Raw genomic sequence first — 27,537 nt, forward strand, 5'->3', positions numbered from 1 at the left:
CCAGAACCTGCACGCGTGGGCGCACGCGCTCTGGGGTCACCCCGAGCGCGCAGTGTCCCCTATTTAGCGCGCACCGCACACAGCAGATCCCATGAGACCGTTCACACCTCCCTTTTCAGAACGGAAGGAGAAAGGAATGCAGTAAATTTAAAGCACGATGTCTGCTTTCAGAGGGTTCGGGAAGCAGACATCGTGTTCGAAACTCTGCATTTCTTTTATCAATAGTGCGGGGCTGATTTTGGGCCTTTGAGATAGAATTCATGTTAATTGCAGCGCCGTGTGCGCTGCAATTAACATGAATACTAACTCAAGGGCCCAAAATCAGCCCCGCACTATTAATAAAAGAAATGCAGAGTTTCGAACATGATGTCTGCTTTCAGAAGATTCTGAAAACTAGTGGCAGCTGGTGTAACTTTACAAGTTGCAGGGTGTAAGACAAGACCTTATATTTGTCTGACACATCGAGCTCAACACACAATGTATTGAATGCAGGACAGTGGGCACTCCAGAGTTTCACTTCAAATATGGAGAGGAAAACAGGATGTCATTTTTATTGTGTGCTGCCTTCAACCGAACTCTTGCTTTGCAATGTGTATTTCAGGGTGTAGGGAGTGGCGACATAATTTTTGACAAGTTTACTGTTCACTATCGCATTGAAAACATGTTTAATATGATGTACACTCAAAATGGATAAAAATAGGGTTACATGGATACCACTTGCATTGAGCTATCGGGCAGCCTGAAAGCACATTTTTTGCAAAAAAAGAGTAGATGCAGAGACGATTCTGAATCTTGGGTTTGTTTGCTAGGGAGTGAAATGGAGGCACGCTGTCCGCTACACTTGCTTGTAAAGTGGTGAGGTAACAGTTAAGTGTTGTGTCATTGATGATCGTGAATGATGTTCTCTCAGCTGACAGCTACCATATAAGGAATTTTATTCAAAACCATTTCCTACTTTTCAAGCGAGTGCTTCAGGTTATTCCATTTTGAACTTTTGTACAAAACCAGTGCTCCAAATATTCAACAAAGTAGTATCCATATTATCAACATTGAAGAACGGAAGAAAAAGCTGGTGCAGACAAAAATCAATCCTGTGATTCTGGGCAAATCACTTACTCTCCCCAGTGCCTAACAAAAATGAATATGTCCATCTGTAACAAAACTGGTGCTGATGTAAAGGGCTCTGATACCTGATATCTTTGGGTCTAGTTTGCACTATATAAAACTCTAAAAAAAACTAAAAAAAACTCTGACCTGCCTTTTTACGCATGTTTCTGACCCAGAATGATTATTGATGATGTCAGACAGGAGCACCCTCTCTGATTGAGATCAGCCTCTGGCAGCACAGGGCTTAAGCTTAAAGCGAGGGTGTTCTGCGTCACAGGAGGGTGTGGCCACAGAAACCAGGGCTGGGTGTAGGTGTGCCCTGGATAGCCTGCAACATGGCATATGGGCACCAGTGCATGTGCCCATCAAAAGTGCCCTGACTGCCTAACCTTCGGGCAGGATGAGGGTCCTGAAACTAAAATCAGAGTGATAACGAAGTCAAAAAACAGGAGGCAGGAAGGAGTGCGGGGGGCTGAGCCCCAAAGCCCAAATTAATGAACTGCCCATACGTGAAAGCAGACGTCGTGTTTGAGACTCTGCATTTCTTTTATTAATAGTGCGCGGCTGGGGGGCTGATCATGGGCCTTTGAGATAGTATTCATCTAAATCGCAGCGCCCGTGTGCTCTGCAATTAACATGAATACTATCTCAAAGGGCCACATTCAGCCCGCAGCCGCGCACTATTAATAAAAGGAATGCAGCAAATCTGAAACATGACATGTGCTTCATAGCTGCCAAGGTTTCAAGTTGGCATGTGTGAGATACAAGGTTTCCCATCTAAACTGAATAAAAATAATACCTTAGTGCAGTACTATTCCATGCAGGTCCTGCTAGATTTACAGATAATTGTTATAGAGTGAGTGTTAATCGAAATCATTCACATTGCCAGTGGTTAACTTGAAAACAGACATTGTTGCCCTAGAGAGGCTTTGGCTAGCATCTGTTTGTGAATATCAGGATTATGATGTAGTGGAGTTTTGACTATAGCACATGCTACCTCTACCATACTAGTACGTCCCCACACAAATTTAAGAAAATTGTGCAAATAATTTCAAGACCTCTTCTTTTGGAACACTGTCACTTGACTTCATACTGGAATGGATATGTAGCGCCCTTGAAGGAGGGTTCCAGGCACAGCTACACAAAATTCCTGACATAGGCATTTTCTTGACCAATTTGTCGAGCTTCTACATTTTTGCAGTGAGTATCTCAATAGTCACTCCAGTCAACTTCCAGGAAAGAATGCACAAACTCAGCAGTCAATATCAACGAGTCCATGGTAAAAGAGCCTACATGCCCTTCACAACTGACAACATACAAGACCACCTTTCTGGCCTTCACACTTCTCACCAAACATCTATCATGTTCAGTAGCATATTTCTCAATCTACAACTAGCCTGGTATCATAGAGGCCTTCCAGAAGGCTGTCTCATATTCCACCTTGATACATGATTAAGCCTATATGTTTGAAACTAAATGGAGAGCCAATACTAACCGCAGGAACAACACAGAGTGCCAAGAAGGTGATCTACCTGTTACTACAAAAAAATATAAACTAGCTATCACTCAGCAAAAATTGTTTTACTGAAAACACGTCAACAATAATTCAGGGAACTTTTAGCAGCTCTAAAATACACCTCTGTGGACATAATAATCTGCCCTACTTAGACACACTGGGCCCGATTCACAGAACTAACTTAAGACAAAATCCTAAACTTACTACATATGGTATTCACAGAAGGCATTTAGTAGTAGTAAAGTTAGGATTTTGTCCTAAGTCTGTCCTAAGTCTGTCCTAATTCTGTCCTAAGTCTGTCCTAAGTCTGTCCTAAGTCAAACTTAAGTCAAACTTAAGTCAAACTTAAGACACAATCCTAACTTTACTACTACTAAATGCCTTCTGTGAATACCAAAAGGAGTAAGTTTAGGATTTTGTCTTAAGTTAGGTGTGTGAATCGGGCCCTATGTGACCAAGTGCTCGAGTTGAGGATCTTTAGTAAAATCTTACTATGGGGGGGAGGAGCCTAGCGCTTGACCAAGATGGCCGCGTGAGCTTAGAGCTCCTGAGACCCTCGCGCCCTCCGTCGACTATCCTGTCTCTAATCCTGATGGTATGCATGGCACCGTGTTGCTGAGTTGTCAGGGAGGCGATTGAAGCTACCCGCGGTCGGATCGCCCATCGGGAACCGGACTTACGACTGGCGGAAGATTGCGGCCTAACTCCCGGGGATGCCAGGGGCTAGAGTTGGCAGGATGCCCGACTCCTAGTTGATCAACAACGGCCTGGCGAGGTGTGAACTGTCGGACGGAGGTCCTCGCTCTTTCACTTTCGATTTCGTTCCCTTTGTCTGCCCGGACACTGCAGAGCTCTGGGTGGCTTTATTACCCCAAGGACGCTCGGCGGGCTACTCTGGCAGCACAAGGCAGACCTGCTCACTCCTTATTCCTCTCTCTGAGAGGGAACAGTCTTAACTGCATTGGACTGCCTGGAGTCCATTATGTCGGGCAAGGCAGAAGGGGATCGGCTGAAGACTAAGTCCACCAGGCGGGGAACGTATTCCCAAGTCAACAGTATGGACCGCTACGCCCTCCTGAAAGCATCGCCGAGTGGATCGAGCCAGGCGCCGGATGCCCAGAAGGAGGACTCGCCTGGGACACCGGAGCTCTCCCTACAGGATGTCATGGGCGCGCTTGACGGGATGCAGACCTCGATGGGGAGACAGTTCGAGGCCCTGGCGCATAAGGTGGATGCCATCCTGGTAGATGTCAATCTGATCCGCTCGGACCTGGGCAAGACGAACGAGCGCGTTAAGAACCTGGACCACAAGACCACGGGCCTCACTGATGATGTCGCGGATCTGCAGACCGAGGTTCGGAAGCTGAGGGCCGAGAGTGACCTCGTCGCCCGCCGGCTGGAGGACTTCGAGAGCCGGGCCAGGCGCAACAACGTGCGCGTCATCGGGGTCCCGGAGTCCTCGGATGAGGCTTCGGCGGACCTGCTGGTGGAGGATTTGGTCCTCAATCATCTGAAGCCTAAGGGCCTTGGAAAGTTTTTTGCGGTGGAAAGGGCCCATAGGGTGCCGGGCGGGCGGCCCAAGGCGGGTGCCCCGCCGCGGCCGATTGTCGCCCGGCTCTTTCATTTTCGAGATCGGGACGCTATCCTGCAAGCTTCGAGGGTGATGGGCCCAGTCCCCTTCCAGAATGCGTCGGTGAATTTTTATCCGGACTTCACCCAGCAGGTGCAGAGACAGAGACAGAGCTTCCTGGTGGTGAAGCGGAGACTTCGGGAACTGGATCTGAAGTATGCCATGCTTTTCCCTGCCAGACTACGGGTGGTGCATGAAGATCGGACATTCTTTTTTGACTCTCCGGTTATGGCCGACGAATGGCTGGACGCTTTGCCCCGGCGACGGACGGGGGATGACACAGCCGAGCATGGAGACAGTGGCCGGGATGGACAGGGCTGATATCTCAGAGCCGGCCTGACTTGAATTGACCATACTTGAAGACTTCAACAGAGTGCAGTAACTGTGGAGGGTTGCGGGAGGACGAGGGTTGCTCTTTTTCCTCCCTTAGGGTACTTTTTGTAGATTTTTTGTTTTTGTAGGGCGACAGGCACACTGCAAGTTGGGGGGGCTTTGTAAGCTGCAGCAGGGGTGCAGGGTGGGGGGAGTTTTGGGGATTTTGAGTTTGTTGTTGGGGGGTTTATTTCTGCAAGGCATGATGATTATCCTCAGGGCTGTTCCATGGTGGCTCCTCGGGTGTGGGGTGGGCCTCTTTCCGTTTGAGGATGGGGGGTAGAGGCTTAAGTGTTATAAGCTGGAATGTTAATGGTTTGGGGGATCGCATCAAGAGGGGGATTGTGTTGCAATTTTTGAAACGCTCAATGCCAGATGTTGTCTTGCTGCAGGAAACGCATCTCATAGGTAATACGTGCTATGCCCTGAATAGGAAGGGGTATAAATTCATTGCACACTCGGGATTCTCTTCTGGGTCCAGGGGTGTGGGCATCCTCGTTAGAGCATCGTTGCCTTTTGAGGTGGACTCCACCATTGTTGACGATAGGGGGAGGTTTGTGGCGGTGGCGGGGCGGTGGGAAGGAAGGACTTTGGTTTTGGTTTCGGTTTATGTCCCGCCGGCCCTGCAGGCCTCCACATTTGCTGAACTGGGCAGGGCTTTGCTAACTCTCCCGGGGGGAATGCTAGTAGTGGGAGGGGATTTCAACGCTGTGGGCTCCGGACTGTTGGATAGATACCCGCCCAGGGACACAGGGGGGGCTCAGAAATGGCTTCCAGACTTCCTGGATACGTTTGGTCTGATAGACTGCTGGAGGCTCCGGCACCCCACACAGAGTCAATACACGTTTCACTCCGGGGCGCATGGTAGCCTCTCCAGGATTGATTACCTGCTCACTCTGGCCGCACCTGCCTCGTTGATATCCGAGGCGAGGCACATGGCACGCGGTATCTCTGACCATTCGCCAGTGTGGATCCGGCTGGATCTAGGTCGGGAGGGAGGAGGGAGGGTGGCCCCCATTAACCCATGGTATTTCCGAGACCCCAAGATGCGCAGCGCCCTGGTAAAGAAGGTAGATAATTACTTTAAGGACAATCTGGGAACCGTGGACTCGGCGGTGTCGCTGTGGGAAGCTTTTAAGACCGTGCTTCGGGGGGAAGCCCTCTCCCTGGTGGTGGCTGCCAAGAATCGGAGGGATGGCGAGGTGCGGCAAGTGGAGGAGGAGATCGCGGCCCTTGAGGGGGCTATGGAGGAGGAGGTTACAGAGTCCTCACTGCATGAGCTTTGCTTGAAGCAGGCGGAGTATAGGGACCTGGTGACGAACGCCGCTAAGACCCTCAGTAGGGAACAACAGGGCCGCCTGTATGACGTTGGTGATAAGGCAGGGAAACTCCTGGCGTGGTTGGACAGGAAAGAACGGGTCAATAGAGTGATGCCAGAGTTGACGGGAGAGTGGGGAGAGGCGATTGTGGAACCTGAGGGGATTGTGAAGTGTTTCGCGGAGTATTTTCGTAGGGTTTATTCCTCGGTGTCGGACAGGCCGCCCGAGGACTCGTCTGATCTCCTCCGGGATATCGAGTTGCCCTGCCTCTCTGACATAGATAGGGACGATTTGGATGGTGACATAACGGTTGACGAGGTGGCGGGGGCGATTCGCGCCTTAAACTCGGGTAAGGCCTCTGGACCGAATGGACTGCCGATCGACCTGTACAAACTGTTCCCGGATAGGGTCGCCCCTCACCTGCGCGCCATGTTTTTGGTGGCGCGGGGGGATGGGATCCTTCCGTTGGATCAGCGGCTGGCGTCGATCGTTGTCATACATAAAGAGGGTAAACCCCGAGATAGGTGCGCCTCCTATCGGCCCATTTCTCTCCTCAACGCTGAGCCGAAAATTCTGGCCAAACTCCTGGCCACCCGTTTGATTAGGGTACTTGGCGATTTGGTCCACCCGGATCAATCTGGCTTCATCCCGCACCGAAACACAGCATTAAACCTTCGGCGTCTTCATGGCGTCATCGCCAGGGCGGGCACGCTGCGTGAACCGGCTATTGTGGCATCTCTTGATGCCACGATGGCCTTTGACACGGTGGAGTGGGCATACTTATGGGCCGTGCTGGCCAAGTTTGGTTTCGGTCGCGGTTTTGTGAGTTGGGTTCGGTTGCTGTACGAGGGGCCACTAGCGAATGTTGTGGTGAATGGTCGGGCATCTACTCCGTTTCAGCTTGGTAGGGGTACTCGGCAGGGTTGTCCCCTGTCGCCTCTGTTGTTCGCCCTCGCCCTTGAACCGTTGGCTGCGTGGATACGTTGGCATCCGGATATACGGGGCCTTCGGTGGTCGCCTGATCACGAGGACCGTATTTCGCTTTATGCCGATGATATCCTGTTGTATCTTGCCTCACCTAAAAAGTCACTTATAGTGGTCTGTGACGTACTCGCATCGTTCGGTAGGAACTCGGGGCTTGTGATTAATTGGGGCAAATCGTACTTGTACGTTCTTAGTGGCGAGGTCCCACCGATCCCTAGAACATGTTCGATACAGGTTGCCCAGCAGGGTTTCGTGTATTTGGGGATTTTTATATCCATGGATCCCGCTGTGCGCTATGAGAGGAATCTGCTCCCCCCCTTGGCACGCTTGAGGCGAGATGTTGAAGGTTGGCGGAGGCTGCCGCTCTCCCTTGTTGGGCGTGCGGCCCTGTTCAAAATGATGTCTCTTCCCCGCTTCCTCTACGCCCTCCAGAACACCTTGGACTGGGTACCGGCCAGATACTTTCGGGAGGTCGAAGGCCTCCAACGGACGTTGCTGTGGGATGGGCGGCCGCGAATAGCTATTTCAAAGTTGACGCTCCCATGGTACGATGGGGGCATTGCGCTCCCCGACATCCGACGGTACTATTGGGCCACGCAGCTGAGCGCGATCAATCATGGGCTTTATGGCCCTGCCCTCAGCCCTGGGTATGCCATGGATAGGTGGCTGCTGCGTGGCGGCAACTACTACAGGGCGTTGTACTCTCGGTCCTTAGACTCGTCCCTCACGGGGCCCACAGGTGTGGCGGTGCGTGTATGGAAGATGGCGACTGACTCGTTGGGCTGGAAGGATAGGCTCACCCTTGCTACCCCATTGTTTGAATCGGAAAGATTGGGAAGACTCTGGCATACGAAGGGCTTTGATAAGTGGGACCTGATAGGTATATCCAAGGTGGGAGATGTGCTGCATAAGGGGAGGGTGAAGTCCTTCGAGGAGTTGCAGACTGAGTATGAGCTAGGGCCCTCAGAGTATTTCAGGTATATCCAGCTGCGTCACGCCCTCCGATCAGTCCTCGTGGAGGGTGAGAAGGTGCCGGAGTCCTCTCCCCTTGAGGACCGAGTCCTTGATGGTCATATGCCCGAGAGCACGATCTCGCTCATATATAAGAAGTTGATTAACGTCCGGGCAGACATGCTTTTGGGGCTGAGAGAACAGTGGACTAGGGATGGCCTTGAGTTGGATAATGAGGACTGGCAGTCAGCGGTTTCTTCTCCTAAGGAGGTTGCGATCCCGTCGCGTCTGAGGCTGGTGCAGCTTAAAATACTGCACCGGGTGTATGTGACGGGGCCAAGACTGGTCCACATGGGATTCTCGGAGGACGGCCTGTGCAGAAGGGGATGTGGTATGGTGGGTACTTTCCTGCACATCATTTGGGAATGTGGTGTCATTGTGGAGTTCTGGAGGAGAGTCCATGCAGTTATGGGGGAGGTGACGGGCACTGCGGTACAGCCGGAGGCGCGGTGTTGCCTCCTGAACGTCTGGGGGCCCACTGACCTCGATGAGGCGCAGACCCAATGGGTGACTCTGGGTAACATGGTTGCTAAAAGGGATATCGCGCGATTGTGGGGCTCCTCGGGACCCCCTACACTGACCGCGTGGAAGGAGAACATGGACTGGAGCATGTTTAGGGAAAAGACGGTCTACTGCTCTAGAGGTCGCCCCCGGAAGTGGCATGCCATCTGGGGGCAGTGGAACCAATACAGGGGGGGAATATGTCTTGCCCCGGATCTGGAACCTCCCGAGGAACAGCTTTCCCCCTGACCTACTTTCCAGCACAGTTTGGTTTTAGGAACCGTTTTGGGCCTCTGCTGTCCCCCTTCTTCCTCCGTACACAGTCTTGTAACTAGTAGATGAGTGGGGTCCGGCCTCCCCTGGGGGCTTTCGCCATGGGCTTTCAATGTCCTTGCCTTGCTGGGGTTTGTTGTGATTTTTTTCTGTGTTTACTTAAAATTGGACCTTTGCATTACTCTTTGAACTGTATTGGGGACACATCACTGTATCTAACTCTCAATGCTGCCGAACCTCCGGGCTGTCGGCTGAATAGCTGTGTCCTGAATTTTGAAATAAAGGTTTTCAAAAAAAAAAAAAAAAAAAAAATCTTACTATGGTACCACCATTGGAGTCCTGTGCTTTTCTAAACCCAAAGTGTACTTGCTTGTGTAACCAATTCATGTCAGGGCATGTGTATCTAAATTGAAAACCTGTGTTAAGACTCTTCATGTGGCGTGCATGTGTGGAAATGCACCATCTTTTCACTTTTTTAAGCAAAACTTTGGAGTGATATTTGGCCCTGCATCCAGGCGCGCGGTCTGGTTCCTGGCGCACATAGCCCTGGTTGCAGCGCACAGAGCCCTTACACTGCCGCACACAGAGGAAAAAAAATAGAGGGAACATTGGTGGCTACACCCATTTCCTTTGTCCAGTTTCATGCCAGAGCAGGTGCTGGAAGCCCCTGGACTGGTGTGAGCTGGACTGTGCACAGGGACACCAACTGTGCCCCCAGTGCAGGACTTCAAAGCACTCGGAGAGTGCTCCCACCCAGCCCCAATACACATAAGCCTGTCTGGGAGGTGGTTACACCTCCCTGTGACAGGAAACCTATTGTCCAGGCCTCCCCTGCCGGAGTTTCGGGCAGCAGCAGGAGGCCAGACCCGTGTCTGTGGCTGCAGCATCCATTTTGTGATGCCAGGGCTCTATTAGATTTCAAACGGGTATACCAGTACTGTCATGTCTCTCCCTCTAGAAGGGTAGGATCATACTCCCACACCAGTTACTGGTGTGGGGGTATGATTTCACAGTGTTTGACACCAAACACAACATGTTTCCGTGCAGCCAGTCCAAAGTTAGCATTTACTGTTGGGTTATAATGCACTTAAGAGTAGATGGTCAGGCTGCATCACTGACAACCCTGGAGAAGAGATTCCGAAGGCTGCAGAGGAGTTCAGCTCATGCCTGAGCACCCTCTCACATATAACTAAGCACCCTGCTTTCAGGATTGATAAGGCCTGCCATAGGGGTGACTGATAGGTTACTATGTGCAGTGTTAGGTGAGGTATAGTGAACCTATGCCTCAGTAAGGGGTGCATGCACCACCTTACCCAGGCTGCAGTAGCAGACCTGTGGTGTCATCTTGCATAGCTTTCCATGGGTGGCATAATACATGCTTCAGCCCCTGGTAGACCTCTGGGGTACCTATACCCTGGGTACATAGTATACCATATACTAGGGACTCACAAGGGTACCACAGAATCCAATCTGGAGTGTACCTAAAGTACATGCAATCGATTTAGAGAGAAAGCAGCTAGGTTGGGGCCCTGAATAGCAGGGTCCCAGCCAGACTAAAGTTGAAAAACAGTGAAACACCAGCAAAAAGTGGGGGTAAATATGTGAATCAGATCCTACTCTCCTACACCAGGTATCACCCAGCAGTATATTTTTCGTCAGAATAAAATAAGCAAGACTGGTAAGAAGGTGGCTTGCCAGGCATTCACATAGCTAGAAATTCTTTACGCTGAGGAGGTCAGGCTTGGGGGCTTAAATCAAGAGCAGTTATACATAGCACTAATAGATAAACGCTCACTTATGAGCAGGATGCTAAAAGAAAGGATTGCAGTTCTTTTTATTAAAAATCGTTCCATGCAATATGAATACGGGTGTTCACTTTGTATTTCAGTCCGATCACATCCAATAGTACATCAATACACTGGGTTGATACAGTCACAGCCAGATGATAAATATAGCCAACACGTGTTTCGTCATTGAGACATCACCCATTGACTTCCTCAGAGCTATAACAACAAGAATAAAATACAACCCATTGCTTTATAAGGTGAGGAACTAGCTGTGGAATGTGATCATTATCCGGGTTGGACCATTGGTTATTTGCTTTTTTTTAATTGCGCCAATACAGTTGAAATGTGCTGTGACGTTTTGTGACATTTTGGATATCCGCAGTGCCGCTATGCTATGAACACGTGGAATTAAATTTTAAGAAGCAAATGCGTGCAATAAGATTGATTATCTTAAGGTTCTGCCTTTCAAGTTAGGTTATTGCGAGTTCAAGGATCCTTTTGAGAAAGGGCAGGTTTTTATGGAAACACTTTGGGACAAAGAATTATTAAGCTGTTTAATAAGAATTTCACGTATGTTGATTTGTGGTTTCACATTGACTTACATAAAATTAGCAGCTCAAGCCTTATCTGGGTACTTTGAGTTTACCGACTTTAGACTACAAGCTGACATTATGATTTATTTATTTCAGATTCTCTTATATACCATATTTCGGTGAAGATCACTTTGGATACATAGGTATGATCTAGTAAGTCTAAATAGTTTTGTTGGACCGTTTATAATATTGAGTCTGTGCTGTTTAACATATGATCTGTTCTAATGATTGGCTCTCTGTAGGAAGAATACGGAATACTTTGCATTTGGAGTCATAGATACTCTTCTGATTAAATTTTTGGTGAGTATATAGGTGTATAGACACTATTATGGTAACAGACCTTGTTCTTAAAGTGCCAATGGCACATCACAAATGACACCCCTTTTTTTCAATGGTAGGGACTACCTTTGGAGTAAAATCATTATCCATTTCACTATTGGCTCACTTAAGATACTGAGTCTCTTCTCTCATGCTGGCCTTCTCCCCCTCCAACCACCTGTCCCTGCTTCCCCCCCAATTGTTTTCCCCTCTCTTCCCCGTCCCTTCTCTTTCTTTTTCACTTACTTTACTTATTAAGACTAACTGAGGTCACAGTACTTTTTCTTGTGGTTTTCCCTGCCACTCCAACTAGACTAACTATGGGAATCCATGTTTTCGCATATAGTTATGGGTTGTATTTTATTCTTGTTGTTATAGCCCTGAGGAAATTGATGAGTGATGTTCCAATGATGAAACACGTTGGCTACATTTATCTTCTGGCTATGACTGTATCAACACTGTTGCTGTCTGTCATCCGAAGCTCAAAAAATTGGAATAAACTTCCAAATTCAATAATTGGCAGATATAATATTATTAAAATGACTATCCTACCTAAGTTTGTATATTTATTACAGGCTATTCCCTTACGTGTCCCCAATTTCTATTTTAGGAAATTGGAAGGTGCGATTAACAGCTTTTTATGGGGATATAAGAAGGCACGCCGTGCTATTCGATTACTTAAGTTTCCCTATAAACAAGGAGGGCTTCAACTTATGGACTTCAAATTATATTATTGGGTTGCATTCACTGGATGCCTCTAAAGCCTTTTGTTTACTAAGAATCATTATTTTTGTTTGTATCTTGCACTTGGGTTGGATCCTAATATGTTTTTGTACAAAACGAATGACCCAAACTATTATAAAAGAGTTCGATTTAAAACAATTAGAGACATAGTGCATATATTGAACGAAATTTTAAACTATTGAATGATTTATTGTGTGACTCTAATCTCCCTCCATGGGATAATCCTATCTTCCCAGAAGTATCTTATGATGCTGTTGGACGTCATTGGGCAGGCTATGGGACTGTACCGCTTGGGCAACTATACGATCTTAACTGTTTTCGCACTGTCGCGGGTTTACAATCTGAGTATAACGTCCTGCAACATTTTTTTAAAGTACTTACAGTTAAGAGACTTTTTAAAGACGACCACTGATTCAGATACCACATAATTCTGCTTTAGTGGCATGCTTATTACATACTAATCAAAAATAACCAATTAGTACAATGAATCTACAACTTTGCCAATATAGGAGTGATGATAGTCAGCAACTGGCCACTAAGTAGAGTCAAGCTTTAGGCGTAGCCATTACGTCTGTAGAAATAACCTCTGCTTTAGAAACTTTGGATAGGTCCTTTCACTCTACCAGTTTAAAACTGCAGCAATTTCGCACTATCTGTATGTTGTACTGTACTCCAGAAAAGATCGCAAACTGGGCATAAATGGCACGGAAATGTGGAATGGCTGCTGCAAATATCGTACATATGTTTTGCACGACCCCTAAGATTGATACTTTTGTGGGGAAGTTACTTAAGCTATTGAGAGTCGACTGGGGTTGGATTTTACTCCCACTACCAAATAAATTATGCTAGGTCACAAAGAGGGCGCTAGGAGGGGATTAACATCTCTCTATTCCATTATTTTAGTGGCAGCCCCCCTCTGTACTGCAAGAGCATGGATCTCGCTGAATCCTCCTGTCACATTAGAATGGAGGGCAATTATGAAGGATCTCTATGAGAGGGAGCGTGCATTAGCTAAAGCGTGCTCACTTCAGAAATTGGACCGCATATAGAACAGATTTGTTTGATTCAATATACTCGATTAAGACTTAAAATCAATTTCTTTCTTTTGTTCATTATTTGTTTTCTGTCTCTTCTCTCTTTCTACCGTTATAGAGATTGTAATGTATAAGTGCAATGCATTTGTATGCGCTAATTTTTTTCTTGTTACTGAATTTGAAGTGTTTTTCTCTTGTACACTTTGGTTAAAACCAATAAAAAATATTTTTAAAAAAGAGCTCATTTCTAGGTACGTCTGTTATCACTTGTTACCCAGAGTTAAAGCCAAAGATCAATCAGACCACAAAGATTAGCAGATAGTCCCTTCAACAATGTAAATCCCTACTACGAACGCTGTGACCTTGCAAATAAGTGAACCATCGCTGTCTGTACCTCTTGGATATTAAACCTAGAGCGTCGAAGTACATACAATGATAGTGAATGAATTCTACTAGGGGACCAATCTACAGACTTGAGTCCTGTGCTAACTCTGTCAGTTTCTTGGATTTCTATGAACATTCCACTAGTGGTAGGAGGTGAACTTAAAACCAAGGGAGGCAGCATACATATTTTGCGTAAATTCCACTCCGTCAGCAAGCATAGTGCAGATTGACCCTCTCAAGAAGGAACTGAGAGGGAGGCACAGAGGAGGAAAACCATGCCCCTTCCCAAAAAATCTGAAAAATTGGTCCAAAAAAGTGTTTTTAACAGAGACATTTTCAAAACAGATAGGCTTTATAGTCATAGGTTTCCATGCCTGAAGTGCATTCATGATATAATATGTAATCTTTTCATGGTTTAATCTTAGGAAAATTGTGCAAAAACTGAAGTAACACAAGCCAGTTTTCGAATATTAATCCATTTAGATATGAGTACCTATTATTTCTTTCTTTCTTTTCTCATTATATCTCTAGTCAGTAATATGACTAAGAATGTACTTAGATGGAAAGAAATGGAAAATTATTAAGAACTCATTATCGTAGGGCAAGGAGGGGAAACATGGCGGCTGCCAGCTAACCAGCTGCTGGTCAGCTCATTGGTCGTCTTTCTGTCGCGAGGGGTTCCCCTCTACCCCCTCCCACGGGCTCCCTACCTCTCTCCTGGATTTTCTCTGATTGCCCCTGATCCTCCATCTCGCCATTGCCGCCGTTGCTGGGCTTCCCCACAGTGGAGAAGCTGTGGATGGTGTTGGCGGCAGGTGGTGGCTCTACCCCGCTGCGAGCTCTGCTCCGCTCGGAGGGCGCGGCTAGAGAGTTGCATTGATGCTGCGAGGCTGTGTCCCTCTTCTGGGTTAGAGGATGCAGAGACAGCATCAGTTGGGATACACCGAGGACGCAGAAGATTCCCTGCCAAATGAGGCATCCTGCTACGATTCTCAGTGGTGGACAGACTTCCCCTCAGGCGGTAGGAGGGGGCAAGTTCTTCTCTAGGAAGGGTCATTGTATAAATGGCAATTCAATCGTGCCCACAGCGCTTCTTCCTCTAGGGACCTCTAATTATAAGGTCACCGGGGGCCTTGAGAATTCCCTTTGCTCACTTGGGAGGCGGCAGGCTCCTCTGTGCATGGAGAAAAGTGGTAACCTCCAAATCAGGAACCTCTTGCCTACGGGGAGAGTGTGTAGATACACTCTCTGGACTGGGGGGCCCCTATTACCCCAGCACTAGTTTTAAAGGGGCTAGCACAGACTTTCCCGTCTAGTGAATTGGCATCTTCAAATACTCTAGCTAACTCTGTTAAACCAACTGGACGGATTGAAAGAGTAAGGGGATTAGTTGGAAAAACAGAGAAAGTTGGATTGGTAGGAGTGGGCAAGAGCCCCAGGACCAGAGGCAGAGGTAAGAAGATATTGCAAGCTAAAGTGAGAGTCATTCCCTTGTTGAAATCATATTATAAAGTACTTGCTTTTCTGGCCTCTGTTATGGAAGCCACTGTTGGTGAAGATACAAACTCTACCAGAATGAGTCAATGGGCATGTTCAATCATAGAGGTTAGTGCTCTGTCTTCCTACTCCCTCCCTCTTTTGGGGGTCTGAGCTCTCACGTCAGCTGATGATAGCTGCCCGCTAGTGGCAATTCCAGCGTCCAACAGGTTCAATGTCTTGGGGACACACAAAGAAGATGGGCGTGATGAGCAGAAGGGGACTCCAAACTTAGATCTGGATATTGGTAGCTTTTCCCCGACAGTCTCCAAAGACTCTTTGGCCTCTATCCTTTTAGCCCTTAAAGAGGAAATGAAGAGCTGATTCACAATATCAGAGCAGAATCAGGATCCAATACAGGTCTCTTGCGCTGCTCTAGCTCAGAAGCTTGAAGAAGTATCTGCCAGAACTGATATCCTGGAGCAAGAGATACTAAAAATTAAGCAGGCCATCGACTCAAACACGGTGAGTGTTAGCCGGCTCGCTAAGCAACACAAGGAGCTAAAGGGAGATCTGTAACGCCTTGAAAACCATTCACGAAGAAACAACCTTAGGCTTCTCAATGTACCCGAGTCCATAGAGGGTCCGGATATCAAGGCCTTTGTGGTTTCGCTATTGCAGGGTACGGTGCTTAAAAACACGCCTGTTATTGATCTCACTGCTGAGATCCAACAGGTTCATCAAAACCCCTTTAGGAGGAACCCGGAGAGGCAGAATCCCAGGAATATTCTAATTAACTTCCTTTCCTATACAGCTAAGGAGGCGATCCTGACTACGGCATTAAAAGAAGGTCCTTATACTTCTGGCTATACTCTTTCTCTATAAGATCTGATGTTTGCCATGCCACGGCTCAGAAACAGTAGGAGCTGGGGAAGAGGATGGAGGAACTCAACAAACTTGGAGCCAAAGCTCAGTTAAAATTCCCGGCTTCGATCCGACTAATGTGGAATAACCACATGTATAACTAGTGTTCTCTTGATGAAGTTGATCCCTTGATTGATGAAGTTAGAAAGGGAGCAGGCTCTTAAGATTGGTGGTGGATCAGCGGGGGTGGGGGTGACGGTGGACCCCATATATTATGCATTACACTTTTACTGATGAGAGTTGACCATTAAGCTTTATGCCTACCATGTTAGGGAGGGTTCCCCAGGTGTGGGGGTGGAAGGGCACTAGGGTGGGGGTGGGTGGAAGGATGGATGGGCACGAGGTGGGTAGCAGTGGGAAAAAAAACAGTTATGTACTCTATACCACCAGAATATATGGAATATCTGGATTACAGTGCCAACTCAAACCAGGGGGGCTTTTTAAAACCTCATAATGAGTGGAGTCAGTGAGCTTACATTCTTATCTTGGAATATTAACGGGCTTAGGGGTAATCGCAGGCAGAGGTTGGTAATGAAATATCTGGAGGAGAGTATGGCGGATGCATGTTTGCTCCAGGAAACCCATTTGGAGGCAAATTAAAGTTCACCCTTATTCTCAAAGTATTCCTGGATAGAGTGTTTCTCAGTCTCAGAGAAGGTAGAGAACTGTAAAGGGGTCGCTATTTTAATAAGATGGGGAGCATGATGTGTCATTAAATCCTCTAAAACCGACAAAGCAAGGAGGTGGATAATTGTAACCCTGGGGTGTGGAGGGGTAGATTTAGTTTACGCCTCCTTTTACAGGCCTAATATTGATGATCCTTCCCATCTATCTGACTTAGAGTGGAATCTGATGGAAGTAACTTCTCCAATAATAATAGGGGGGATTTCAATGTTCTCTTGGATCCAATACAAGGTGGGTCCAATAGAAAGAACTATGATCCCTCCCCCTGTGTGCGGCAGACCTTAAAGAATATGCTCCATGATTTGGCACTCTTAGATGTACGGAGGTATAGAATGGGAGATAGCCAAGGATATACTTTTCATAGTAAAAAGTACGGTCATTTCTCCAGGCTGGATTACCTCTTTGCAGACAGGGCTGTCATAGAGGCAATAACGACTATAAGAATTCTCCCTGCTCATATCTCAGATCATGCAGCAATTAGTATGTCCCTAGTAGGATATGGGAGAGGATCTAGGCCAAGATGGACATTAAAAAGGACCACCCTCTCTGACCCTGAGATGGGCGAGGAACTAAAACGTGCTTGTGTTGCTTACTTTAACGAAAATATTGGCTCCACCTCGCTAGATGTCATGTGGGATGCTTTCAAGTCATACCTAAGGGGGGTTCTGCAAAATCTGACTGTGGTGGGGTAGAAGTAACAGGTCGTAGGCCAGGTCTATTTAAGTAGGGTTTTATTTTACTAAAGACACGTTTATGCCGACTTGTTATTCTTTCAGTGGCAAACTTGGTGGGATCCATCTTGTTAGATTAATCCTCGTCCACTCTGTACGGGTTTTGGCTCCACCTCCCGGCTTCCGATGACCGGTCTCCATATTCTGTCTGTACCGATGGGTAGAGGAGGGTATGAAGACAAACAAAAGAAAAAGAGGTATCAGGACTCTTGTCCGGTTGATTACCAATGCTTAAGGGACCGGGGAGTGAAGGAGGCACCACACACTCTTGTGCATGTCGTGACACACAACGGAATTGGGATTCGTGAACTAGTGCTCGTGTGTGAGGAAGGTTATAATTGGTGGTTTAGTGGCGGTCTGAGGGTTCCCGCTTAGGTATTTGTGCGGTCTCTGCTCCCCACCCACCCCGAGAACTTGTCTCGTACCTGCTCCAGCCACGCTCCTGCTGGTGCGTGGCTCGGTGACACGTGGGGATGTTGGCCTCCTGGCTCCGTCGGGACTGCAGCTGGACCCGTCCTCGTTCTGCTCCGTCTTCCTTCTCCTCTCCTCTGCTCACCACGAACGCTCTCACTCTCGGCTCTTCCTCCGCTCCGGTGTCGATGCACACCCACTTCCTGGATTTCTCAGTCCTTAACGCCTGGAGCCTCCTGACGTCAGTTGGGGGCGGAGTCTCGTCACATTGGAAACCCCAGTTAAAGGAGCCGGCTTCGTGTTCATCCTCCATTGGTTCCAATAAAGTTGTGGATTGTGGTTTCCAGTCTTCCTGCTTAGAGGGGACAAGAGGGGGAGATAGAGGCACTGCAGAGCACCAGTCAACATCGGGCTCTAATGTCTTGCCCAGTGAGCCCGCCCCGTCACATACCCCTCCCTGGATTCTCCCGATCGGGGAGAGGAAAGACCCTAGATAGGTAGTCTGCGTTCCCGTTATCTCTACCCTTTTGATGGCGTACCTCAAATGTAACCGGCTGTAGGGACAAAAACCAGCGGAGCACCCTGGAGTTCTGGGCTTAGTTCCGGCACATCCATTGCAAGGGGGCATGGTCCATGTACAGGGTGAATGGTTGCCCTTCCAGATAATAGAGCAATTTGTCAATGGCCCACCTAATTGCTAGGCATTCCCTCTCTATCGTGGGGTACTTGCATTCCCGGGGAAACAGCTTCCTACTGATATATAAGACAGGGTGTTCTAGACCATCTCACCCTATCTGGGATAACACTGCCCCCAGCCCGGAGTTAGAAGCATCCGTGGACAACAAGAAGGTCTTACTAAAATCTGGGGATATGAGTACGGGGCTTGTGGTGATGACCTTTTTCAGGCTCTGGAAAGCATCTAACATCTCTGGGGAAGGATAGGAGCTGCTGTAGTCGGACCTCCCTCCGAAGAATATTGGTTAAAGGGGCCGCCAGTTCAGAAAATTGTGGAACGAATCGTCGATAGTATCCAATCAGACCCAAAAACGCCCGCAGTTCTCTCTTGGTGGTAGGAAAGGGCGTTTCTACTATTGCTTTTACTTTTTCGGTCTGCGGGGCAATCACTCCATCTCCCAACACATATCCAAGATATTTTACTCTTTGATAGGCTGCACGGGATTTCTTTGAATTGATGTGTAGCCCGGCACATTCTAGTGCCTGTAGGATGGTTTTCAGATGTTGTAAGTGTTCTAACCAAGTCATACTGAAGACAACTATATCATCCAGGTATGCTGAACAAAACGAGGGGTATGCCTGTAGGACGATGTTCATCAGTCTTTGAAACGTGGCAGGTGCCCCGTGGAGGCCAAAAGGGAGAACGTTGAACTCAAACAATCCTTCATCAGTTGTGAACGCGGTTTTCTTTCGGTCCTCCTCCAGAAGGGGCACCTGCCAGCATCCCTTTGTTAAATCAAACGTTGTGATGTACTTGGAGTCGTCTAGCTTCTCGATAAGCTCTTCAACCCTTGGGATAGGGTAGGCATCAAAAGTTGATATCGAGTTTAGGGCTCGAAAATCCATGCAGAAGCGTGTTGTTCCGTCCGGCTTCGGGACCATCATGATTGGAGACGACCAGTTGCTCTTTTAGACGGGCGAATCACGCCAAGTCTAAGCATCTCCTGCGCCTCTCTTCTTACCGCTCTTCTCTTTGCCGCGGGTATCCGATAGGGTCTCTGTTTCACTATCTTCCCGCTCTGTGTCTCAATTGTGTGTTCAGCTAGAGAGGTCTTCCCTGGATCGTCTGAAAAAATGGCCGTAAATGGAAGCAAGGTTTGGTGTAGTTCTCCCTTCATTTCCTCTGTTATGTCTTCGTTGATCACGAGTCGCTCAAGTGTATCCTCACCCGAAGTAGAGGTTGGTAACGAAAGGTGGGCTACTTTGGGTATGGGCCCCAGCCATTTTTTTAATAGGTTTACGTAATAACATTGTGTTCGGGTAGGTGTTATCTGTACTCGGTACGTGGTGTTGCCCAAGACCTCTAATACCAGGTATGGGCCTAACCATTCACTTTGAAATTTCCGAGTAGAGGAAGGGAGTAGAACCAACACCCACTCTCCAACAGACAGTTTTCTCCACTTCTATACCCTGTCGTAGTATTTCTTTTGTTTCGCTCTGTTTTATCCAGGTTGGAGTAGGCCAGGTCCCTCAACTTTCCCAGCTTTGACCTCAGTTGTTGTGTGTATTGCAATAGGGATCTCTAGTCGTTCTCCTCTTCGGTCTCCCAGGCGTCCTTGGTCATCTCAAGGACAGACCTGGGTTGCTGATCAAAAAGCGAGGATAAGTGGGGGAGGGGTTACTCTGGTTGATGTGGGCTGTTTCCCAGGCGTTGAACAAAGAGGAATCATTGGCTTGGGAAAAGCGAAAACTCCGGTCCAACAGCCAAGGGTCTGGGGAAGTGAAGGCCGGAAGGGGGTTTCCCTGAACTGCTGTCTTTCTTCCTACTTTATCTTGAAACAGGGAGAGGAAATCGGGATTGTCAACCTCCAGGATAATATCTTCCGGTAGAGATTCAACCACCCCCACCCGTACCGTACAAGGGTTTCTATCAATGGGAACCATAGTTACTACTGCCAGTGGATATGGTTTTATATCTCCGTGCACACAACAGATATGTACTAATGTGTCTGGAACATATTGGGTAGGGAGAATAAGACCTTTCTGTACTACCGACTGCTTACACCCCGAATCTAACAAGGCTGTTACCAATTTCCCATTCACCTGTACACGTACGCAAAAGGATGTCCCCAACTCTGCCGAGTACAGCACGGCCTTCGGGATGTACCCAACCTCCATGGGTTCATCTGCTGGTTTCTTTCTGGGGCACAGACGGGCGAAGTGGCCCCAGTCGCCCCATTCAAAACACAGTGGCCCCCTGAACGTGGGCATCTCTACTCAGGCAGGTTTGGATCTTGGAAGGTCCATCAAAGGTTTTGGTTTCTTTTCTGTCTTAGGGGGTAGGCCACTTTTGTTAGCTTTCTCATTGTCCCACACCAAGGTTCGAGGTTGTGCTCTAGAATAGTTAGCGGCCATCTCGATGGCCTGTTCAGCAGAGAGATCGGGATGTTGTTTGAGCCACCTCTGCGTACCACATAGGAGAACCTCCATGAATTGTTCTAGGTACACCCTAGTCATTATCTCATCTTTGGTACTAGTGGCTGGTTTAAGCCACTTGTCCGCGGCCATCTTTAGGCGAAAAAACATGGTCTTTGGATTCTCACCTGGTACGCCTCTTTCTTTGCGAAACCTCACTCTGTAGGCTTCTGCATCTAGACCTAGATGGTCTAGAATCACTTCTTTGATCTCCTAGTATGGGGTGTTCCCCGTGGCATTAGCAACTTGGTATGCAAACTGGGCTTCACCGGTCAGGAGTGGTGCCAAAAAGAATGGCCATTTTTCTTCGGGCCAGCCACACGCTCTGGCGGCCCGCTCGAAGAGCAATAAAAAAGCATCTGGATCTTCCCCGGGTAAGTACTTTTGGAGCGATATTCCTGAGGGACTATGAAAGGGGGCTCGTCTTTCCACATGGCTAGAGGTACTAGGGTCATGCACCGCCTTCTGCAGGTTCTCTATCTGGGCAGTGATAGTGTTTTTGAAAACCTTGTGGTCCGCTTGCGCTGAGGTCATCTGTCTCTCGATGGCCCATTCCAATTTTTCCTGGCCTTTGATGAGGTGTTGGATCACCGCCTCCATCATGGGCTGACTGATGGACTGGGATGTTGATCCCACTTCTGACACCAGTTGTGGCGGGGTAGCGGGGTAGCGGGTGGCGGGGGTCGTAGGCCAGGTCTATTTAAGTAGGGTTTTATTTTACTAAAGACACGTTTATGCCGACTTGTTATTCTTTCAGTGGCAAACTTGGCAGGATCCGTCTTGTCAGATTAATCCTTGTCCACTCTGTACGGGTTTTGGCTCCACCTCCCGGCTTCCATTGACTTGTATTCCGTCCGTACCGATGGGTAGAGGAGGGTATGAAGACAAACAAAAGAAAAAGAGGTATCAGGACTCTTGTCCAGTTGATTACCAATGCTTAAGGGACCGGGGAGTGAAGGAGGCACTACACACTCTTGTGCATGTCGTGACACACAATGGAATTGAGATTCGTGAACTAGTGCTTGTGTGTGAGGAAGGTTATAATTGGTGGTTTAGCGGGGGTCTGAGGGTTCCCGCTTAGGTATTCGTGTGTTGTCCCCTCCCCACCCACCCCGAGAACTTGTCTCATACCTGTTCCAGACACGCTCCTCCTGGAGCGTGGCTCGGCGACACGTGGGGACGTTGGCCTCCTGGCTCCGTCGGGACTGCAGCTGGACCCGGTCCTCGTTCTGCTCCGTCTTCCTCATCCCCTCCTCTGCTCACCACGAACGCTCTCACTCTCGGCTCTTCCTCCGCTCCGGTGTCGATGCACACCCACTTCCTGGATTTCTCAGTCCTTAACGCCTGGAGCGTCTTGACGTCAGTTGGGGGCGGAGTCTCGTCACATTGGAAACCCCAGTTAAAGGAGCCGGCTTCGTGTTCATCCTCCGTTGGTTCCAATGAAGTGTGGATTGTGGTTTCCAGTCTTCCTGCTGAGAGGGGACAAGAGGGGGAGATAGAGGCACTGCAGACCACCGGTCGACATCGGGCTCTAATGTCTTGCCCAGTGAGCCCGGCCCGTCACACTGACATATAGTAAGACCAAAGCGGATAGATCTAGCCTAAAGGAACTGGAGTGAAAAGTTGGATTGTTCGAGGCCAACCTGCAACAGGTCGGTACAAGCTCGATCGCTGCAAGGGGACAGGCACAGAGGCTCTTAGAAGAGGCAAGGCAAGATTATAGTCTCAAAGTAGATCAAAAGTGTAGGGCGCAGTGGCAAGGCAAGATGTATGCAGACCTTTGAATATGGAGAAAGGGCAGGTACATTTTTGGCCTGGAAAGCTAGAAAAGATAGATTGAGGAACAACATTAAACAATTGGTTGTGAATGTTAGAGGGGATGTCTCGGATAAAATAGGAGATATGCAAGCCTGCCTAGTTGCCCTATTCTCTACATTGTATTAGGAGGAGATATGTCCCAACCAAGATGCCTCCAATTTTGGCTAAGGAGAGTCAGGAGTTACTAGATGCCTCGATAATGTAGGAGGAGATCCATCTAAGTTTGATCAATAGAAGGAACGGTAAGGCCCAGGTACGGATGCCATCTTGAAAGAAGTTTATAGTTTATTGATCGAGGAATTGGTTCTGGGAATTCTCTTCAATTCAATATATAGACAGGGGGGCCCGTCCCAAGATCTTGGAAAGAGGCTACAATAGTTCTCATTCTGAAACCCTGTAAGGATCCCAGCAGCGCCGACTCTTATAGACTGATCTCCCTGCTGAATGCGCATTATAAAATCTTCATGAGCATCTTAGCAGGGAGACTCGCTAAGTTGGCCCCACAGCTGATACACTCAGACCAGAAGGGCTTCATCCCAAAGAGGCAAATACAGGAGCAGACCCAACAACTCATTTACACAATAGATCTTGCCATTGACCGATCGGCCCCATTGTCAGTGATTGCTATGGATGCGGCCAAGGCTTTCGATCGAGTGTGTTGGAGGTTTCTCCGGGAGGTTTTGAGAACAATGGAATTCCTAGACGCACTTCAGTCGATATATGAGGGGGCTTCAGCTAAGATCCTCTTAAATGATACCGTGACTCCTAGTTTCAGCATTTCAAGAAGGACACGGCAAGTTTGCCTTTTATCTCCCCTTGTATCGATATCTATATAGAACCTTTGGCCCAACTTTTAGGATCAGATGCCCTAGTGGTGCCTTTTAGTTCTCCACCTTATAGCAGTACGGTTGCATTATATGCGGATGATCTTCTGATCCATATGGCAGACCCCGCCTCAACTATTCTGAGAGTAGAATACCTTGTAGCTGAATATTGGACTCTTTCAGGATACTCAGTGAATACTTCTAAAACTGAGCAAATGTGCTGGAATTTTAGAGATTGGAGTGGGAAAGTAAGCTTAAATTTGAGATATTTGGGGATTACAATTGTTGATGATGTTGACAAAATCCCCTAGATCAATCTGCAGAGAGTTGCCAGAGAAATAGACTGTTTACATTTCAGGTGGAAAAATCTACTGTTAACTATCTTCGGGCACGTTAATTTGATAAAAATGGTGATGCTCCCAAAACTGACCTATCTCTTTAATGCTATTCCTCTTGCGTTTCTAAAATCTAGCATCGACAACATCCAGGGGATTGTTGCCAGTTTTATTTGGGCCTATAAGACGGCTAGGTTGGCCTGGAACAAACAGACGAAGTCTTAATAAGGGAGGGTTGGCCTTGCCTGATTTTAATTTATATTGCGCAGCGTTCCAGTTTAAAAATATTCGGATGCTGCTCGGAAAGCCTGATGATTCCATGTGAGGGAAGCTATTAGGGGAAATGGTGAGAGAGGCGAGTATGGAGGGATTTCTCTATAAGTTCGGTGCTCCCAGATTTTTTAAGAAAGTTCGACTAAAAGCATTAAGCTCGGCCCTAAACTTATAGTATAAGATGAGGAGAATGTGGGGACTAGGCTATTAGTCAGATTTTGCCCCAGTCTGGGATTCCCCTGGTACTCCGAACTGCTTAAAAGATACGTTAAGTCTCCCACTTAAGAGGACGGGCCTTAATATATGGGCAGTTTTGAGGACAAATGAAGGGTTGCTTCCATGGGAAGTCTTTTAGGCAAAAACTGGAAATAATCTCTCCAAGTTTAAATTTACCCAATTGTCCTCTTGGTTCATCTCCTCAAAACAGGAGATAGGGGGCGACTGGGAGTTAAAGACTTTTCTCCATGATACAAGACCTAAAAGTAAGGAGGTTGTAAGGTGGTATGAAAAACTTCTGGAGACTGAGGAGAAGAAGTTATCGCCTCCCAACCTAGTATGGAGTGGCGAATTTCAGGAGGGGGACATCCAATCGATTTGGGATAACTCCCTGCAGCTCCTATGCTCCATCGTCAAACCTGCTAACCTGAAGAGAAATCACTTCTTCACTAGTAATCGACTTTACTGGACACAGTTTAAAATTGCAATGTTTGCCCCCCAGCCTCCCCCAAGTTTATAAGGTGTGGACATTTGGATGCTGATGATGTCCATATATTTTTTTATAATGTCCCAGGCTGAGAGCTTACTTGGGGGATAGGGAGCTCACCTTGAAGGATATCATGGGTGTGGGGATTACATTAAATGCATCACTAGTCCTCTTTGGAGTTGATGAGATAACTAGCAATCTCTTGAGATGATCACAGATACAGCTGCTTTTCTACTTGATATTAATAGCTAGAAGGGAAATCTGCATGAAGTGGAAGGACCCTATCCCCCCGAAAGCAAAAGACTGGATTAGGGCTGATGGCAGGGTATGGCGGTTGGATCAGGGCACAGAAACTAGCTGCTCTCCGGCGATATCGTCTGATTTTTTTAATCTTGGTATTGTCTTCTTGGTACTGGACATTTATCCTAATGATTACACCAAGGCACCAATAATGGTGAAGGTTCTGTATGGCGTCAGGACCCTGGGCAAATGTAGTGAACGCCGGGCAGATAGATAGACGGAATGGTCCCCTGAGAGTTGCAGATGCTCTTGGTGATATGAGGATAAAAAACAAAAATCATAATCGTTGGCATTAGATTCCTGAGCTTCTTTCAGGGTAGAAAAATGTTACAGACTGATAGCATAGCTTGGGCAGACCAGTCTTGGTAATGCGGGCCTTCGACAAAATTTATAAGTAGTGTTAAGTAGGTCTTAAAAAGCTAAAATCTATAGATCATTGAATCGCCACCTGGGTCATGAAATACCCCCACAGCCTAAAAAAACATTGACAGAGTCAATAGGTCTGGCATTGACCACCAGCCTTTTGGCAATTCTTGTTTTGGTCTTTGCAAAATTTAATTGTTCATGAAGCTACTGGCTCCTCATCAATCTAAAAAAAATAAAAATAAATTGGCTATAGGAAAGAAATTGTGTTGGTTTAAAAAAGCCCACCTTGCCCTGGCACAGGAAACTATTTTGTATGTGGATGGGCTCCTTGTGAAAGAGTGGCAAGCCATAACTAATTTTAAAGTCAGCCAATGACTGAAGTGGATGGACACATTGCCTCTATCACACGCATGGAAGTGGGTGGAAGAAAAATGTGAATTGCACAACCACAGACTAATGGATGACGTCTGGACGAAAACCCCTATAAGGGACAATGTTATACACATAATCTTCGTAATATCAAAAGGTTTTCGCTAGCACAGACTTCAAAAAGCCAATTGGTCTTTCATTGGTTGACAGCCTTGGTTGACAGCCTTTTGCCTTTGAGAAAGAAAGAAAAAAAGAAAACTAAAGGACAGGAGAAAATGAAGAAGGAGGAAGGCAAGACATAATGACGAAAGAAAGAAAGAAAGTAGCAAAGATGCTAAGAAAGAGGGAAAGAGAAAAAAGAAAGAAGGAAAGAAAGAAAGAAAGAAAGAAAGAAAGAAAGAAAGAAAGAAAGAAAGAAAGAAAGAAAGAAAGAAAGAAAGAAAGAAAGAGAAAAAGAAAGGAGAGGACAAAAAAATGAAAGGAAAGGAAGAAGGAGAAAGGGAAGAAATAATGAAGGGAAGAAATAAATAAAGAAAATAGCAAAGATGGTAAGAAAGAGGAAAAGAGAAAAAAGAAAGAAGTAAGGAAAGAAAGAAGTAAGGGAAGAAAGAAAGAAAGAAAGATAGAAAGAAAGAAAGGAGAGGGCAAGAAAACAAAAGGAAAGGAAGACGGAGAAAGGCAAGAAATAATGAAGGGAAGAAAGAAAGAAAGAAAGAAAGAAAGAAAGAAAGAAAGAAAGAAAGAAAGAGAAAGAAAGAAAGAAAGAAAATGACAGACCGATATTGTTGCAAAAATAGACCACCCTCATGAGCTTATATTCAAAGTTTATGAGAGCTGCTGGTATGGTGTGAAAAAGCAGTAAACCTCAAAAAGAATTTACAACAACATTGCCAGGAGACAGTAACTGGTAGACAGGATGGAAGGAGAAGTTGCGCATTGATGTGACGTGATGTGACTGGGAGAAGGCAACGAGGAACGGCAGCGAGGTGGCTGTACTGAGGAAGCCGCAGCCCGGGGCCACGAGTCAAGCAGGCCTAGAACAAGCCTAGAATAGCTTGCCCAACACCCCTAGGGCCTTTGCGTCCAGCTGAGAGACTGGGGCCTCAGGACGTTCAAGTATCACCCGAGGAAGCACACCATGGGGAAGGGACGAGCCAATTGCTTCGCTGCTGGGCGTCTTGGTGTTGGCGTTCCCCGGGTGGGGGCTTGCGGCCCAAAACGAAATTACGCTTTCAGCCCTGCTCTGAATCCTGGTGGGTGGCGAGCAAGAAGTGTAAGTGTGAGGGGTGTGGGGCAGAGTTGCGGGTAGTGCCGTGGCCACAGGTTGAGCCTTGAGTACCGAGGAAGCTGCCCGACTTAGGAACAGTTCCGGCTTGCGGTCCCAGGTGTGCTCCCACCCCCCCACACAAGTATTATGCATAAGAGGTCCATTAATTGGCCAAAGCCGATCCGTCTCATCAGGTCCCGATCAACAGAACGCTCTGTCAACTGCGTGAAGCATTGTGGGCAAAACGAATCTACTCCTCCAAAAGAAATGATCATATGAATTTCTGGAAACTAATTAACAAGCTTGATAAGGGCCCCTGGGCGGCAAACAATG

Source organism: Triturus cristatus, chromosome 1_2 (assembly GCF_964204655.1).
Source record: "Triturus cristatus chromosome 1_2, aTriCri1.1, whole genome shotgun sequence".
Classification (NCBI taxonomy): Eukaryota; Metazoa; Chordata; class Amphibia; order Caudata; family Salamandridae; genus Triturus; species Triturus cristatus.